This window comes from Oryctolagus cuniculus, chromosome X, assembly GCF_964237555.1.
Source record: "Oryctolagus cuniculus chromosome X, mOryCun1.1, whole genome shotgun sequence".
In the NCBI taxonomy this organism is placed as follows: domain Eukaryota; kingdom Metazoa; phylum Chordata; class Mammalia; order Lagomorpha; family Leporidae; genus Oryctolagus; species Oryctolagus cuniculus.
The window spans coordinates 70,289,078-70,306,871 of NC_091453.1; the positions used below are offsets into that span (position 1 = coordinate 70,289,078).

General features: G+C 38.7%; 1 long non-coding RNA gene across 1 annotated transcript in view; it reads left to right on the plus strand.

Annotated features, from left to right (window-relative positions):
• The first annotated feature begins 10,412 nt into the window (after positions 1–10,412).
• The window catches only part of LOC103351912 (uncharacterized), a 49,414-nt gene continuing 42,032 nt past the window's right edge, over positions 10,413–17,794 (plus strand). The window contains exon 1 of the long non-coding RNA XR_011385626.1: positions 10,413–10,572. This is a non-coding gene — a long non-coding RNA (uncharacterized lncRNA). The remainder of the gene's footprint in view (positions 10,573–17,794) is intronic.

A 17,794-nucleotide genomic window follows, 5' to 3' on the forward strand; every position in this document is an offset into this window, starting at 1 on the left:
ATTGAAAATGAATCTTTATGTGAATGGAATTGGAGAGGGAGTGGGAGATGGGAGGGTTGCAGGTGGGAGGGAAGTTATGAGGGGCGAAAAGCCACTGTAATCCATAAGCTATATTTTGAAATTTATATTTAATAATGTTAAAAAAATAAATCAATTTTATCTCTTCTTTCTCGGCAGATGATTATTAAACAGTGTCTTCTGATAAAATCCTTTCTGGCAGTTGCTTCAGTTATCTTTCTGGGGTCCCTTTCTAGTATTAATCCTGTCTTAAATAATGGAAAATAAAAATATCTAATTTTTTCTATATACTAAGGTATCACGTTTTTTATAACAGTTTGACTTCCTCTTGTTTGAAATATTATTTCTGATTATCCTTACCCCTTTGTTGAGGGTGTTTTCATACAGAGGCAATTTACATAGTTAGCATTTCTGATCCTCAGTTCTAAGCATTCTAACATCACTTAAGGATCTCATTTAATCCTAAAAATACAACTATAAAATAAATATCATCCCTGTTGTTACAGATGAAGATATCAAGACACAAAGAGGTTAAATAAATTCCTCAAGATAATCAGCTATTAAGTATAGGAACCAGAACTGCAAATCAGCTCTGAATATTTCCAAATAATCTATTCTTTCCAGTGACTCCATTCTAACAGATTTTATAATGCCTACAAAATCCTATCCCTAGATTCTAGCTTTCCTAGTTTAAGTAAAGTGGTTAAAAACCTATGGGTGATATGGTTGCCTGTTTCTTACTATCGTCCTTCCTCAAAAAAGTAGGCTAAAAGATGTTTCTGCTGCTATTTTTGTTGCTTTAACAAAAAGGTAGTGTTAGAATATTCTAAAGTAAACTATGTGATTTGTAACTGGACGAGATTTTGCTCCCTAGAGGATACTTGGCAACATATGGGGAAACATCTGGCTGTCACAAGTTGAGGTTGGAGGGGCTCACTCATATCTAGGGGGATCCTACATTGCACAGGACAGCAACCCAAAGCAAAGAACTGTCCATCCAAAAGCATCTACAAGTGTTGGCTTAGACTCTGATTTAAAGGTAAGGAATTGTGGACCACACTACAGCTGATTTTTCAATAAAACAATATTCAAACATCATAGAATGTGTGTAATAAAATACAGAAAACAAATTTAAAAAACATACTAGGTTTTGTTCTAAGCAAATACAATATAACAAAGTAAGAACCATGGGCATGACTCCCAGAATTTTGACTTGAGACTCCAAATCAATCTAGGATAAACAGCAGTAAATAAAGGTTGTCTCTGGAATGAAAGGTGTACATTCTGTGGCAAGTACAATGACATACAGGAGTGCAGGACAGTATTTTTATAGAAAACTATCTTTTTTGTTTTTACCTTGTCTTCACTTCACTCACAAATAAAAATGAGTAACTTAACTGAGCACCAAAGGGGAAACTTGTTGAAATGAAATGGACACTATGAGAAACAGTGACTTGATCAGCTCTTGTCCTGACGGTTGATGTACAATGTAATACTTTATCCATTTTAGTATTATTTTGTTCTAGTACCGTTGGTTGAACTCTGTAATTAACACCCAATTATTCTTAGGTGTTTAAATTTTAACTGAAAAGTGATCCCTGTTAGGAATTTGGAAAACATTATGCTGAGTGAAATAAGCCAATCCCAAAGGGACAAATACCACTTGTTCTCCTTGATAGGTGACAACTAACTGAGCACCAAAAAGGAAACCTGTTAAAGTGAAATGGACACTATGAGAAACGGTGACTTGATCAGCCCTCACCCTGACTGTTGATGAGCAACTTGATATGTTATCCCTCTTAGTATTTTTTTTTGTTTGTTCTACTTAATACTTTTGGTTGAATACTGTAATCAATACACAATTCTTCGTAAGTGCTGAAACTTAACTGAAAAGTGATCACTGTTAAATATAAGAGTGGGAATAAGAGAGGGAAGAGATGAACAATTTGGGACATGCTCAAGCTGACTTACCTCAAACGGTAGAGTTAGAAACATACCAGGGGATTCCAATTCAATCCCATCAAGGTGGCATGTACCAATGCCATCTCACTAGTCCCAGTGATCAATTTCTGTTCACAATTGATCATAATGATAGGACTAAGAACCAAAGGGATCACATAAACAAGAATAGTGTCTGCAAATACTAGCTGATAGAATCAAAAAGGGAGAGAATGATCCAACATGGGAAGTGAGATACACAGCAGACCCATACAATGGCAGATGTCCTAAACAGCACTCTGGCCTCAGAATCAGCCCTTAAGGCATGCGGATCCGGCTGAAATGCCCATGAGAGTATTTCAGGCATGGAAAGCCAAGACACTCTGGGGGGAAAAAAAAACCTAAATGAAAGATCTCTGTGAGTGAGATCCCAGTGGAAAGAATGGGTCATCAAAAAAGGAGGTGCCATTCTCTGAAGGGAGGAGAGAACTTCCATTTTGACCATGGCCTTGTCTAAAAATTATGAGTCAGTGAACTCGGAGGTCTTCCATAGCCTTGGCAGCTCATGACAAGAGCCTAGGTTGATTACTGATGCCATAAACAAGAGTGTCAATTTGTTAAGTCAACAACAGGAGTCACTGTGCACTTACTCCTCATGTAGGATCTCTGTCCTTAGTGTGCTGTACAGTGTGATTTAATGCTATAACTAGTACTCAAACAGTATTTTTCACTTTATGTTTCTGTGTGGGAGCAAACTGTTGAAATCTTTACTTAATGTATGCTAAACTGATCTTCTGTATATAAAGAGAATCGAAAATGAATCTTGATGTGAATGGAAGGGGAGAGGGAGTGGATAAGGGGAGGGTTGCAGGTGGGAGGGACGTTATGGGGGGAAGCCATTGTAATCCATAAGCTATACTTTGGAAATTCATATTCATTAAATAAAAGTTAAAAAAATAAAAAAAGAATTTTTGCTTTTTCTTAAGAATTTTCTTCAAACAGGTCCTGAGTGGAGAAATAATAGAGAAAAGGAAAAGTGTTTATTGAAATGAGATTCACTGAGCACTTATGCATGTAATAAAATGTAATAAAGAATTTATGAATCACTGAACTCCAAAAACTAATTTGGAATCATCTGAAAATAAGAAAGGTTCTCAAATAATAGTAAATTCTTCCTTATTCCTTGCTATAGTATCCTTTAAGAATCAATCATCTTAGGTAATAACAAAATATTTCATTGAAAAAGTGTCCTGCAAAAGAAAATTTGAAAGTCTGCAGTGTTCTGTTAAATTAAAGGTTTCTCAAAAAATCTTGATACCAATATATTATAATCACCAAAAATCACCATTTATTATTAATATAACGTTGATATTAGCAGGTACTAGACTTGTTTATGTGCTCCCTTTGACTCTTAGTCCTTTCATTATGATCAATTGTGAACTGAAATTGATTACTTGGAGTAGTGAGATGGCATTGGTACATGCCACCTTGATGGGATTGAATTGGAGTCCCCTGGTATGTTTCTAACTCTACCATTTGGGGCAAGTCAGCTTGAGCATGTCCCAAATTGTACATCTCTTCCCTCTCTTATTCCCACTCTTATGTTTAACAGGGATCACATTTCAGTTAAATTTCAACACTTAAGAATAACTGTGTATTAATTACAGAATTAAACCAATCATATTAAGTAGAACACACAAAAAAACTACTAAGAGGGATAATGTATGACCTGTCTAAACAAGATAAGAGTCAGAGAACTCAAAAGGCTTCCATAGCCTTGGAAACTCATGACTGGTGCATAGGGAGATTACTGATGCCATAAACAAGAGTGTCAATTTGTAAAGTCAACAACAGGAGTCACTGTGCACTTACTCCTCATGGAGGATCTCTGTCCTTAATGTGCTGTACATTGAGATTTAATGCTATAACGAGTACTCAAACAGTATATTTCACTTTGTGTTTATATGGGGGTGCAAACTGTTGAAATCCTTACTTAATGTATACTAAACTGATCTTCTGTAAAAAAAAAAAAAAAAAAAAAGAAATTATCAATTCCCAACTTGACTCTCACTGGGATTAAACATGACAATAGGTCTGATCTGATTTCATCATCATTTAAAAAATCATCCATTAATTTTCACTTTATGTTTCTGTGTGGGAGCAAACTGTTGAAATCTTTACTTAATGTATGCTAAACTGATCTTCTGTATATAAAGAGAATCGAAAATGAATCTTGATGTGAATGGAAGGGCAGAGGGAGTGGGAGAGGGGAGGGTTGCGGGTGGGAGGGATGTTATTGGGGGAAGACATTGTAATCCATAGCTGTACTTTGGAAATTTATATTCATTAAATAAAAGTTAAAAAAAGAATATATCATTATACCTGGGAACTTCATAAAGTTCATGGAAAGTACAATTAAAAGGTAAAAAAATAAAAATAAAAACTTTAAAAAAATATATAAGGTTGAAGTCTTACCACCTACAGAGATGGTAAATGTGTGGATGTATTTTTACTAAATATCCAAGACTTTTTTTTTGTATTCACTTGAATCCTACATTCAGTATTTCTGGTTTCCTTGTGTTCACCTTTTACTTCCTAATTATAAATTGCGTAACTTTCCAAGTCACCTATAGTAGCTAATCAAATTCCTTCCTCTTGACTATAATTTTAATTTTTTACACAATTTTCTTGTGGTCACACTTTCTTTTTATTTCTTTTTCTTTCTTTTTTTAATTATACAAGTTTCATGAATTTCATATATACAGATTTAGGAAAATAGTGATACTCCCACCTACCCTCCTTCTTAGCTGTTGTGAATTGTGCCAAAGTTAACATGGGGGTACAGATAACTCTTCATATGCTGATACCTCTCCTCTTTAAACTTGTTTCCTACCCCATCTTTTTTTTTTTACCTCATAACTTCTTTGTATAATTGAGTTTCTCTCTTCTGTAGCTCTAATCTATTTCAACTGTAACCTAAAAAATTCTTGGTTACCCTCTTATGTAACTCAAATCTAAAACAATGATGAAGCCAGCAAGGTGTTCTTTGTTCAGGGAAAAAAAAAGTTGTTGTCTTGTTCCTTTTTTTTTTTTTTTTTTGTCAGTACCCAAAGTATTTTTATTGCTATATTAGCAATGAATTTTTTTGGATATGTTTTTAAGGGCCACATAAAAATAGATTCAAGGAACAGATTAAATTGAAGTCCTAAATTAAAATGTTTGGTTTAAAGAATTTTCTACAACAAATTTCATGTTTATGTATGAAAAGTTATAGAACCTTATATGAAAATGTCATGAATTATTTTCTACACTATACTAAATGTATTCCCCAAGAGGGAATAAATTAAAATATCTAAAATATATTAGATTAAGATTACAAGACCATCATAGATCTTTTAAACATGCATCTGTTTACAGAATTAACCGTATACAAAATGTTTTTTTTTTTCATTTTGGACCCACAAAGAAACGAGTTGGTGTCAAGTATCCTCTGCACAACATTATCAACTAACGTTAGCCACAAGCTTGTCCCTGGTATGTGTGTAAAAGAAATAGGTTCATTCATCCTTCATCAAATCATCCAAAGGTTTACCTAGATGAAGGTGCAGAAATGTGAAATATGTTAAGTGTATTTTTTCTTTCTTTCAAACAACATCCTAAGCATGGCCTAAGTAGCCTGAAATTATAAAATACTTCACTGGGCTTTTAGTTATCTACAGAGACTGCTAGAATGTAAATTAAGTTGCCCAAATTAGCACATCAAATAACAAAACCAGCCATAAAGCAGGCTGAAAAGGATTAAATGTTTCATATATGAGTTTTTAAATCATTTAATTTCTATAGAAAAATTTTATTCACAATATAATGTGACAGAAATTGCCACAGGAATGATATACTGATTGCAATTGTTCTTCTTTAATATGCAGCAAAGGCCCTCAGTTTATAACTCTCTAGGAATTCTAAGAAACTGAACAGATTTCTTCACATAGAAAACAGGAACACCGCTGGCCTGCTGCATTACTTCCTCACTTTATTCTTATACTAAGCAGGCAAGGGACTTATGAAAAGGAAGCAACAGTAGTGGTTCTGTTATTCCTCCTTACCAGTCTGCTATATACATTCAAAACTACTGGGTTGGAAACCAAGATTACTGTAGGGAGCACTGACTCTACTTACTCAGAACTTGCTTAAGCAAACCAAATAATTTCCCTGAGATTTTCTGTGGGTTTTTTAATTGTTCTGGTGAAAAGATGATAATATGCCTGCTCCAGTTACCTCAGATTACATTAAGTGCAAAATGAAATTATGTATGTGAGGATTTTGTGAATGATTAAATTCCATCCAAATTAAGCTATTTCATGAGATAAAGTACTCATATGACTTTATATTAGCCTATGCAAACAGAGGCAAAATATAGACCCCCGAGAGGCACTCCAAATTTACTCTCATACAATCTACAGAGGTGGGGAACAGCCTTCTGTATTTTTAATAAGGACACCATAGTTTCAGAAATACTATTAATACCACACAATTCTCATTTCTAGTTGCATCCTTTCTTTTCGTGTCAATAGGAGTTTAACTTCTAGGCATCATCAAATTTTCTAATCACCCTAAAGTCATTTACTGAAAGAGACAGAAGTTGTTGACACAAAACAATAAATCTTTAGGTTCTTAACTGCAATTGTTTGAGGACTGTTTCAACTAAAGAAAAGATTGTTCAGCAACACACTGGATTACAAATACATAGAGAAATAAGAATAATTAATCAACAAAATACTGCAACTCCTGGAGAATTATTAAAACTTATCACATTAGCTTTGTTCATGCCAAAGGTTAACATTCGATAGTTCTCAGTTAAGATACTGCATTGGTTTTTTTACATCTCAATTATTTCAACCAAAATTCACAGATCTTAAAACATAATCCTTCTAAGTATCCATGGGTGAAATTTACTGCATCTGAGTCTATCAATATATGACTGGTACTTCTTTAGTTAAATCTTTTTTTTTCTTTTAAAGATGTATTTATTTATTTGAAAGAATTACACAGAGAGAAGGAGAGGCAGAGAGAGAGAGAGAGAGACAGAGAGAGAAAGGTCTTCCACCCGCTAATTCATTTCCCAACTGGACACAATGGCTGGAGCTGCCCTGATCTGAAACCAGGAACCAGGAGCTTCTTCCATGTCTCCCATGTGAGTGGAGGGGCCCAAGGACTTGGGATCACCTTCCACTGCTTTCCCAGGTCATAGCAGAGAGCTGGATTGGAGTGCAGCAGCCGGGACTCGAACCGGCGCCCGTAGAGGATGCTGGCACTGCTGGCGGCAGCTTTATCCGCTATGCCGCAGCATCGGCTCCTTTTGTTAAATCTTTATATAAACAGTTAAAAGGTCCCAAAAGAACTTTTTGGAAAATTCTACAGCTATGGTCGCTATCATTGTTGCCCTATTCCAAGAGTGAAAGAAGAAAACTGTAGGTGCCTGTTTAGATGACACAGGGTAGAAAGTGTTGGTAAATCTTGTAGGGAGGAAGGAACAAAGAGAGGGTCCATGATAAGCCAAAACAATAAGGAATATGAATAAACATAAACAATGAATGAATAAACTATATCTGCAGAGATAGTAAAATCATTACTTTTAAGAAAGCAGGCTTCTGGGGCCGGCATTGTGGTTCAGTGGGCTAATCTATCCCATATCAGAGCACCAAACCAAGTCCCAGCAGCTCCACTTCTGAACCAGCTCTCCACTTATGTGCCTGAGAAGGCATAAGAACAGTGTTTGGGTCCCTAACACTCATGTGGGAGAAAGGATGGAGTTCCTGACTCCTGGAAAAGACTGGCCCAGACCCGCCTGCTGCAGCCACTTGGGGAATGAGTCAGCAGATAAAAGATTATATTCATATTCTCTCTCAATCTCTCTCTCTTTCTCTCTCACTACCTCAGTGTTGTGTTGCATTTCAAACAATTCTCTTAGAAAAGAAGGCTTTTTAAGAGCTAACATTAATTATTAATTAGATAAAGTATGCATATCCAGATGTCACCCTAAATGGTTAGGGACTAAAAGAAGTTCTCGGTGTTAAGTGTGTAATCAGAGTATGTGTTAAACTAAGAGTAATATGCTCTTATATGGGCTGTACTGAGCTAGGAACAAAGCAAGTATCATGAGGAGAACAGATCAATTACAATGTACTATTTATGCAGTGGAATACTATACAGCAATGAAAACGAATGAACCATAGCTACAGCCAATAACTCGGATGAGAAAAATTGGGAGTTACGACAGCAAGTCACAAAAAAAGAAAAGCAGCATGCTTTCATTTACACAGAGTTAAAAAAATGCAACAATAAATAAATAATATACTGTTTAAGGATGCAAACACTATGGTAAAGATAAAACCAGGGCAGTAATACATAAATGTAACAAAGAAGCTGCCTATAAAGAGGGAAGGAATATGACTGCAAAGGAAATGATAATTATTTTTCTTAATATCGGGTGGTAGGTCACAAGCACGTAACGGCTGTATTGCTTTGGTTTACTTTGTCCACGGTTTCCAAATATTATTTATAGGTATTCAATATTTACTAAAAACAACTAAAATTTTATATTCCTTCTATATTTTGTCTGTAAAAGTGTTATGATTTTAGCACACTTCAATTTCTCTTCAGCTGTAACTGAATATACCTCTACATGTACTTTGAGTACATCTGTTATCGTCCCTAAGAGAAAAGTCGTAAATCCAGCTTCAAAAACTCAAATATTCCAGAAAAACCATGAGGGCGATTTTTGGAGTCAAAGGCTGATAAAATGGATATATTATTTCTTAATCTTCTAAGTGGGCATTATAGGTTACTGTTCTTTAACTTCAGATGAACATCAACAACAAGCACCCTAATAGAAAAGTACCTCCAGATCTTAATTTTAGTAAGAAAACAAATCCTATCCTGAAGCTCTCCATAAAGTCCACAGTGTGCAAAAAACATTTTAAAACACTTTTTAAAAAGCATTATTGTTTAAAGTTACCTACTATATGTAACTCGAAGGACTCAATCTTGATATGAAACACCGAAATGCTAACTTTAGCAGCAGTAGTCTGTATGTGCATTTACCAAAAAAAAAAAAAAAGAGCTATGTTTAAAAAGACAGCATCTAGGATACAGTTCTTCTTAAAGATACCTTTAAATGCAAAGCAAAGTTCTTGGACAGTAAAATACAATTGTGTACCCCGTATGGAAACTGATTTCCCAATGATGAAATCTGCTAAATTATGTCTGGTTTCATAAAGTTTTATATCTCAGCTATAAAGTGAGATGAAGATAAAAGCGATCTTAAAAAAAAAAAAAAAAGTTTTACCTCTGGGCATGATATGCCGATTGTACTTCCCCAGAGCCGGGAATTCAAAAAGCTTGGTTTCACCAGCATTGAGTGTTTATTAAATTAGGTGACACTCTGAAATCGATCACCAATCTTTATCACAAAAGAGTAAACCTTAGCTTTTAGAACCACGTTTGGTTGCAAAGGAAACAATCCCAGAGAGTAAAATAAATTAATAAATAAATAAATAAATAAAGCAGCTTATCCAATTGTATACGCACTTCTCCCACACGCCGAACTTTTTAAGATGAATTGTAAAGCCGAACACCTTATATTCTTCCAGCAGCGAATAATTACAGCGAGTGTTCTTCCAAGATAAGATCAGGTCTCCCGTAAAATTTCCGATAGTTTTAAACTGAAAAGCTACGACACCGCGGCCGAAGGTGCCTTTCGTATCCCTATATCCTGAGATTGCATCTAGTACATATCCTTTGTCACATATAAAATATACCTCACATATAACATGCTAACCGCTATCTAGTGTTTCCATTAACACTCGCGCCATTAGAGATGTTTCACAGAAATTTTTGCCTTGCATCATCTTTTGTAAAATCAGTAAGAAACCTCATAGTCAAAATACGTATTTCGCATCCACAGGACGGCCAGCCTTCCCATTTTTGTCTTCCCCCTCTAGCCTAACACTTTCAGGCGCATGATGTTAACACCTCAGCTGAACGCCCGCCGCTACTCCAATTACCCACCGCGCTACACGCTTCCGCCCTTACACGATTATAATGATCTCCAAAAGGTATTTTAAAAGTCCTATACCTTTTTCCTTCAGCCGTTATGACTTAAACGTTGAGAACTGAGGGTCAGGGATAAGGCGAAATCTCAGGAAGAGGAAAGGCGGAAGGTGGAAAGGAGTCCTGAGGCCTAAAGAAAGAACTAGAAGCTTAGGGCGCCAACGGAAACCCTCATGCTCTCTTTAGATTAACTTTGCGCGCGAAAACAGCTTCCAGAGAGAGACAGAGGGTGGGACCTCTTGCTCTCAAGCGCTGCAACGCCCCCAGGCGACGGGCGCCCAACCTAACCGACGCTGCTCAACGCCGCCATTGTGGCGTAGCCCAAGCCCCGCCCCTCGCCGCGTGCACACGGCTCTGCCCCTTGCGGACCAGGAGCAGAAACAGGAAGTGAGACGGCAACCCGAGGAGCTTGGGCACTGGGCGGTCTGGACCAGGCCGGGGCTCTTAGCCATTGCTCTGGGCAGTCTCCTGCTGCGGAAAGCTGCGGGACTGTGTTGAATATGGAGAGTATCCTTTGCCGTCCGAAAAACTGCGGCTGGGGCCTAGGGAACGGCAGAAGGGCTGGGGTTCCGGCGGGGGGCGCCTGGTGGTGACCATTTCTGTCCAGTTGAAGAGTAAGGGCGCTGGCGCCGATTGGTAGGCGCCAACAGTTTCTGTTTTTGTTTTCTGGGAGCTGCTGGCATCCTGCAATCTGGGGAGGTGCACTATTTGAGGATGCATCAGGAAAGCCTCTGAACTGGTTTTGGGAGATGATTGAGCTAGAACCCTACTTATTGAAAGCTGTCCACCGTCCTTTCGGTGAATTTGCCTTCTTCCTGGGAAATTAGTGAGAAGTGCCGCGAGAAGAGAGGCAGCAGGGACTTGCTAAAGGTTTGGGGCGGCGGTGTAGGTTCCCGAATGGAATATGAGGGTAAACAGCTTCTGTCTTACTGCCTTTCTCCCTTTGTTAGGAGGGAAGTGACTGGTAGTGAGGCAAAGCGCTTACTGTCATCTGGCCCTTTAAGCTAAGAAAATGCTTGCTTGTTGGTAACAGTGCTTGTTGACTTAACATCTGGAGAAACTCATACAGTTCCCTAGAGCTTTAAGAGCCAACAATTGCACCTGCGTCCCCATTTAAGCATTGTGAGGGGGCTTAGAACCCAGCTGCATCAAGCGCTGACTTGGAGAAGGATGCGATTGTTTTTCACTGTCGCTGTAATTCCTTCTTCTTCCAGGAGTTGGCATTACAGAAAATAGAGCAGCTTGTTAGCATCTTGCCACTGAATGAAACTTGGAAACATGACAAAATGTGTACAGCAGTAATTGTTTGATAGCTCATGTTAAAGCTCATTGCACTTTGTTAGTTTGTAAACCTGACGTTTACTAAGACAGTAGGTGAATGGGTTAAGGTGTAAGACAGACTCAGAATAGCGTTAATGTTGCATCATGTGCCCGACTGGCCAAAATCATCCATTAAAAAAATGTGAACCTTTGGGGCAGGGACACAGATAGGCTCTTTGCATGAACAAAGTAAATGACTCAAAGGCCCACTTATCACTGCAGTACAAGGCCTGAGAAGAAAGTACAGGTGTACAAACATCATACAGAAAAGAGCACTGAACTGTGAGTCAGGATGAATTTTTAATCCCAGTTACTCTTAAGACATCTGTGAGTTAGGGCAAATCATAATGCCTCTGCCATGAAAAGTTTACTCATCTGGGAAACACACTAACTGACCTGCAACCTTATAAGCTGTTGAGAAGACGAAATGAAAGTGCTTGCTAAATTGTAATGTTTTGAATATGCTGCTAGGAATTAGGAAGAAAAAGAGTGGGAATTGTTACCTGTTTTCCAAGAACTTTTGAACGGATTTGAAGTAATGGTTCTCAAAGTGTTGTTGTTTCCTACTGTAATGTAAGTTAGTTTTGCCCTATTTAAGCCTCCCCTATGAGAGTCCCGATAATAACAGGATAATTGGTTGCTGATTTCCACTATAAGGAGTTCCTGACTGTAGTCAGAGTTAACGGTGCTGCTTTCAATAGTTTAATACCTACTACACAGAAGTCCCCATCTTCCCCTCAGTCAGATGGAAGTCAGGAGGTTGAACTTTCTTCATACCATCTGGCTGTGATTATTTCCCTTGGTACATTTATAAAGACTGTCATGTTTCACGGGTGTAGAAAAGAAGGCAATGGCCTTTCTTCCATAAATACTTTGATCTGAAACTTGGGAATCTCTTATTTGTCACCTATATAAAGTGCAAAAATCATATTGTTATGGTATATAAGACAAAATTTCCTAGTGGTTCAGTTAGCACAGTAATTCTGACTGTGTCTTCGATAGGCAAACACACTGTGTAAAGCAGTGGCAAATCTCAATTTAAAACACTAGATGAGGGGCCAATATACTGGCACAGCTAGTTAAGCCACCACCTACAATGCTGGCATTCCCTATGGGCACCGGTTCCAGTCCCAGCAACTGCAGTTCCGATTCAGCTACCTGCTAATGCCCCTGGAAAGGTAGCAGAAGGTGACCCAAGTGCTTGGGCCCTGCACCCAGGTAGTAGTTCTGGGACCCTGGCCTCAGCTTGGGCCAGCCCAGGCTGTTTTGTCCACTTGAGGAGTGAACCAGTGGATGAAAGAAATCGCTCTCATGCTTGCTCTCGTTCTCACTCTCACTGCCTGTTGAAATAAATCTTTTTCTGAAAAACTTGATGAAATGCACAGGTTTTATTGTGACATAGTCATGTAGGTGTTTTGCAGATATGTAATTAAAGTAATATGTGACCGATATTCACACAAGGTGTTGTATTTAATTAACTATATAAAGGAAAGATGAGGGGGATGTAATTAAGGGATACTTCTCTGGCTCTTGCTGCTTTTTTGTTTGTGGGTTTTTTTGTTTGTTTGTTTTCCTTTTATAGTACACTTATGCTCTGTTCTCGTTAATTCAGTTTGTTCTTCAGACTTTGTTCAAGGATGATTCGTTTATAGGCAGCTTTCTGTCTTCCTAACCTGCTAATTTACCATCCGTGCCAAACCTAGGAATATCAGAGTTGCACTTCACATCAGTAGCTACTTGGGACTCCCTTCTCCATCTGCTTTCATGCTTGTTTTTAGTACTTTCTCCATTGTAGAATGTTGACTTACCTATCTCTTCCATTAGAGTAAAAGTACCTGGAACATGGGGTCATTACCTTTAATCTTTGGAACTTCATTTCCTTTACTGCAGTGGGGCCATGGTGGGAGAAAAGGATGCCTTTAGCTGAGCTGTTAAGATGCTGGTGTCTGACCTTGAAGTGCCTAGATTTGGTCCTGTCTCTGGTTCCTGAATCCAGCTTCCTGCAAATGTGGACCCTGGGAGGCAGAGTAAGGGCCCAAGTGATTGGGTTCCTGCCATCCACAAAGGAGACCTGGATTCACTTCCCAGTTCCTGGCTTTGGCCAGGCCCAATCCTGACATTGTGGAATGAATGAGCAGATGGGGTCTCTCTGCCTCTGAAATTTAAATTTGTCTGTCTGTATGCCTGCAAGATTTGAAAAGTAAATGTCATTGAAAGACAAAGCAGTCATATAGAGGTAATATTTTTAAAAACATGCTGGGAGGGGCCGGCACTCTGGCTCACTTGGTTAATCCTCCACCTGCGGCGCAGGCATCCCCTATGGGCATCGGGTTGCTCCTCTGCCAGTCCAGCTCTCTGCTATGGCCTGGGAAGGCAGTGGAGGATAGTGCCAAGTGCTTGGGTGCCGCACCCGTGTTGGAAACCAGGAAGAAGTACCTGGCTCCTGGCTTCGGATCAGCGCAGAGTACCGGCCATAGCGACCATTTGGGGGGTGAGCCAATGGAAGGAAGACCTTTCTCTTTGTCTCTCTAACTGTCTAACTCTGCCTGTCAAATAAAAAAACATGCTGGGAGCTACAAAAGGGAAAAACTCTGATGCCTAATGCCACTTCTTCACATGAGATGAATGGATAAATAATCCCATTACTTTTATTTTTTTCCAGGCATGTGCTGGTGCAACATTATTTTTTATCCTTCCTCTTACCTCCTTTTTTGAACCTTTACTTCTATGCATGCAGCAGATTGCATAAACCTGATCTTGGCATTTGAAATGAAATAGGATCTGCCCTACTATGTTTGGATAACTTATTTCAATGATACATTGGAACATGAGATTTCTACCATACATTTCCCTTTTTTAAAATTTATTTATTTGAATGGCAGAGTAACAGGGAGAAGGAGAGACAGTGAGAAAGAACGTGCTTCCATTTGCTGGTTCACTCCCAATATGGCTGCAAAGGCCAGGGCTCGGCCAGGCCGAAGCTAGGAGCCTTGAACTCCATCCAGGTCTCGCATGTGGGTGGCAGGGACCCAAGTACTGGGCCATCTTCTGCTGCTTTCCCCATCATATGAGCTGGGAGCTGGATTAGATGTGAACTAGCCAGAAATCAAACCAGCGCCCGTGTGAGATGCCAGCCTTGCAGGTGGCAGCCCAACCCACTGACTGTAACACAATGCCTGCTCTAGAGATTCCTTCTGTAAATTTCTATAGTAAATGACCAATGATTTTTCTGCAGGAGGAAGACTGAATTGAATTTGATCTTAAAACAAGGCTGCTTTAATATACCCAATGTGTTGATTCGTTTTTATTGAAATTTTACTGCAATAATTTAGTAATACATATATGGATGTTTTGGAAGCACTGTAAAAATACTGTCATGCGCCTGTCATCACAGTAACTGCAACTACATAGAATGTTTTAAGGAGACATTTTGACTTTTGATTTCATTTCTAACCGTATTGCCCAGTTAAGATAGGTGAATTTGCAAAGTCTTGAGGAGATAATTTTAAAGCTGTCATTTACTGAACACCTACTGTAGGGTAAACATTGTTTTGGAGATTTGTATACATTATGTCAAATCCTTAATGCAATGCTTTATGACAAGTCATATGATCTCCATTTTATGGAAGAGGAAATCAAAGCTCAGAAAGCCACAGTTTGTAAACAAAGAGTAAAAGATTTGGCTTGACTCCAAAATCTGTTCTGTTTTTACAGTGCTTCCAAAAGGTACAGCATAAGACACGTTTGACAGAGTTCTAAGTGTCTTGGAGAGCTACTTTTTCTGTGTATTGATATTCCACTTGAGATTTTGCTTTAAGAGGTGTTAGAAAAAACATGCATTTACACAATCACTTCTGGGAAGACCTAGCCTAGATTCTCCTGAAGATGTGTCTTATTCACAGACATTCCCTATTAAAAGGTACATCTATTTAGTGCAATGCTTAAAATTTATCTGCTTGACAGAGTTACAGAAAGAGAGGGCTGGGGAGAGTGAAAGAGAGAGGTCTTCCATCTACTGGTTCACTCCGGAAATGGCCACAGTCGCTGAGGCTGGGATAGTCTGAAGCCTGGAGCCTAGAACTCCGTCCAGGTCTGCACTTGGGGGCAGGGACCCTAGGGACTGGGTCCATCTTCGACTGCTTACCCAGGCGAATTAACAGGGAGCTGGATCAGAAGTGTAGCAGCCAGGACTCTAACCAGTGCCCATATAGAATGCTGGCATCACAGGCAACAGCTTAACCTGCATCCCACGTTGAGGTACCTGAGTTCAAGTTCTAGCTCCACTTTTTTTAATGATTTTTTTATTTGAAAGTGGAGTTAAAGAGAGACAGAAAGAGAATGAATCATCCGAACTCTAGTTCACTCTCCAAATAGTCGGGGCTAAGCCAGTCAAAACCAGATGCTTCTTTTGGGTCTCTCATGTGGGTGCAGGGGTCCAAGAACCTGGGCATGTTGCTCTGCTTCCCAGGCATGTTAGCAGGGAGCTGGATCAGAAATACAGAAGCCTAGAATGGAATCTGTGCACATATGGGCTGCAGGCATGGCAGGCGATGGTTTAACTCATTACACCACAACGCTGGCCCTCCAGTTCTGCTTTTGATACTAGCTTCCTACTAATGCACACCCTGGGAGGCATCAGGTGATGCCTCAAGTGCCTGGGTCCCTGCCACCTCTGTGGGAAACCTGGCCTGTCCCAATCCTGGTTGTTGCAGGCATTTGGGAAGTAAACCAGCAAGTGGAAGATCACTGTCTGTCTCTCTGTGTGTGTCTCTCTCTGTGTCTCTGCCTTTTAAGTAAATAAACATTTTAACATACATAAAATAGACATTCATGAAAAATGAAATTTTTTTGGCACAGAAAATTTTTTAAATCCGTGCATACCTGGGATCCTTAAAAATTAATGGAAAATTCATATTGTGAAAAAATGTGCATGGACATCAAAGGATCTTTCTTGCACCAAAATAAAATTGTCTTTTAAATACATTTTCCATGAATTACTTGTTTAAACTTTACCCAAAGTGTCAGTTACCTTGTCTCTCCTTGATATTATAGTATAAGAGTAAAGTCAGGAAGCTCATCTCCATATTAATTTCTGAATGTATAAAACTATTTGGAATAGAAGTCTATTAAAATTCATATAGCCTTAAATGTACTTCTAGCCTTGGCATATAAAATTTCTTAAATTGAAAAGATCTTGGCTATTGTGTTTGTGCTCTCTGAATTTATGAAATTAAGTGTTATGTTACAGCTGTAGTAGTCAGAACTGCAAGTTACTGTTAAGATTTCTATACTTTGTGAGTATTTTTAAGTATTTATGTGAAAGGCAGCCATCAGAGAGGAGGCGAGAGACTGACCTTCCATGCTTTGTTTCACTCCCCAAATGGCCCCAGTAGCAAGTTTGGACCAGCCAGGAGCTAGGAAAACCATCCTGATTTTCTCCCTGGGTGTCACAGGCAAAAGCACTTGCATTATTACCTATTGCCTTCGCAAGCACATTAGCAGGGAGCCAGACTCAAAGCAGAGCAGCCAGGATTGAAACTGGCACTACAATATGGGATGCAGACATCACTAGCAGTGACTTCACCTACTGGACCACTGTGTCCATCCCCATACTTTGTATTACCAATCATTGTTGCATTGTATGAAGTACTTTTCATAGTTAAAATATTCCTCTGGCAATGAAATCACTTTTTATGTTATTTGAAAAGAATTCAGAAGTACTCAAGAGTGTGAAGTTTTAGATTGCTTTTATAAGTCCCATATCTTTTCAAAGAGAATATATTCCTGACATATCTTTAGCAATAATTTGATTATTTAGGAAAGTAACTGTTTACATATTACTCCAGAAAGAAACCTTTTTTTAGAAACATTTTATTTAATGAGTACAAATTTCGTAAGTACAATTTTAGGAATATAGTGGTTCTTCCCTCCATGTCTGCCCCCCCCACTCCCATCCCACCTTCTCCTCCCTCTTCCATCCTATTCTTCACTAAGATTCATTTTTAATTAACTTTATATACAGAAGACCAACTCTATATTAAGTAAAGATTTCAACAATTTGCAGCCACACACACACACAAAATTTAAAGAACTGTTTGAGAACAAGTTTTACAGTTAATTCTCATAGTACAAGTCATTAAGGACAGAGGTCCTGCCTGGGGAGTAAAGTGCACAGTGACTCCTGTTGTTAACTTTACAATTAAAACTCTTAGGTATGACGTCAGTGATCACTCAAGGTTCTTGACATGAGCTGCCAAGGCTATGGAAGTCTTTTGAGTCTACAATCGCTGTCTGTATTTAGAGTGGGCCATAATCAAAGTGGAAGTTCTCACCTCCCTTCAGAGAAAAGTACCTCCTTCTTTCCACTGGGGTCTCTCTCACAGAGATCCTTCATGTAGGACATTTTTTT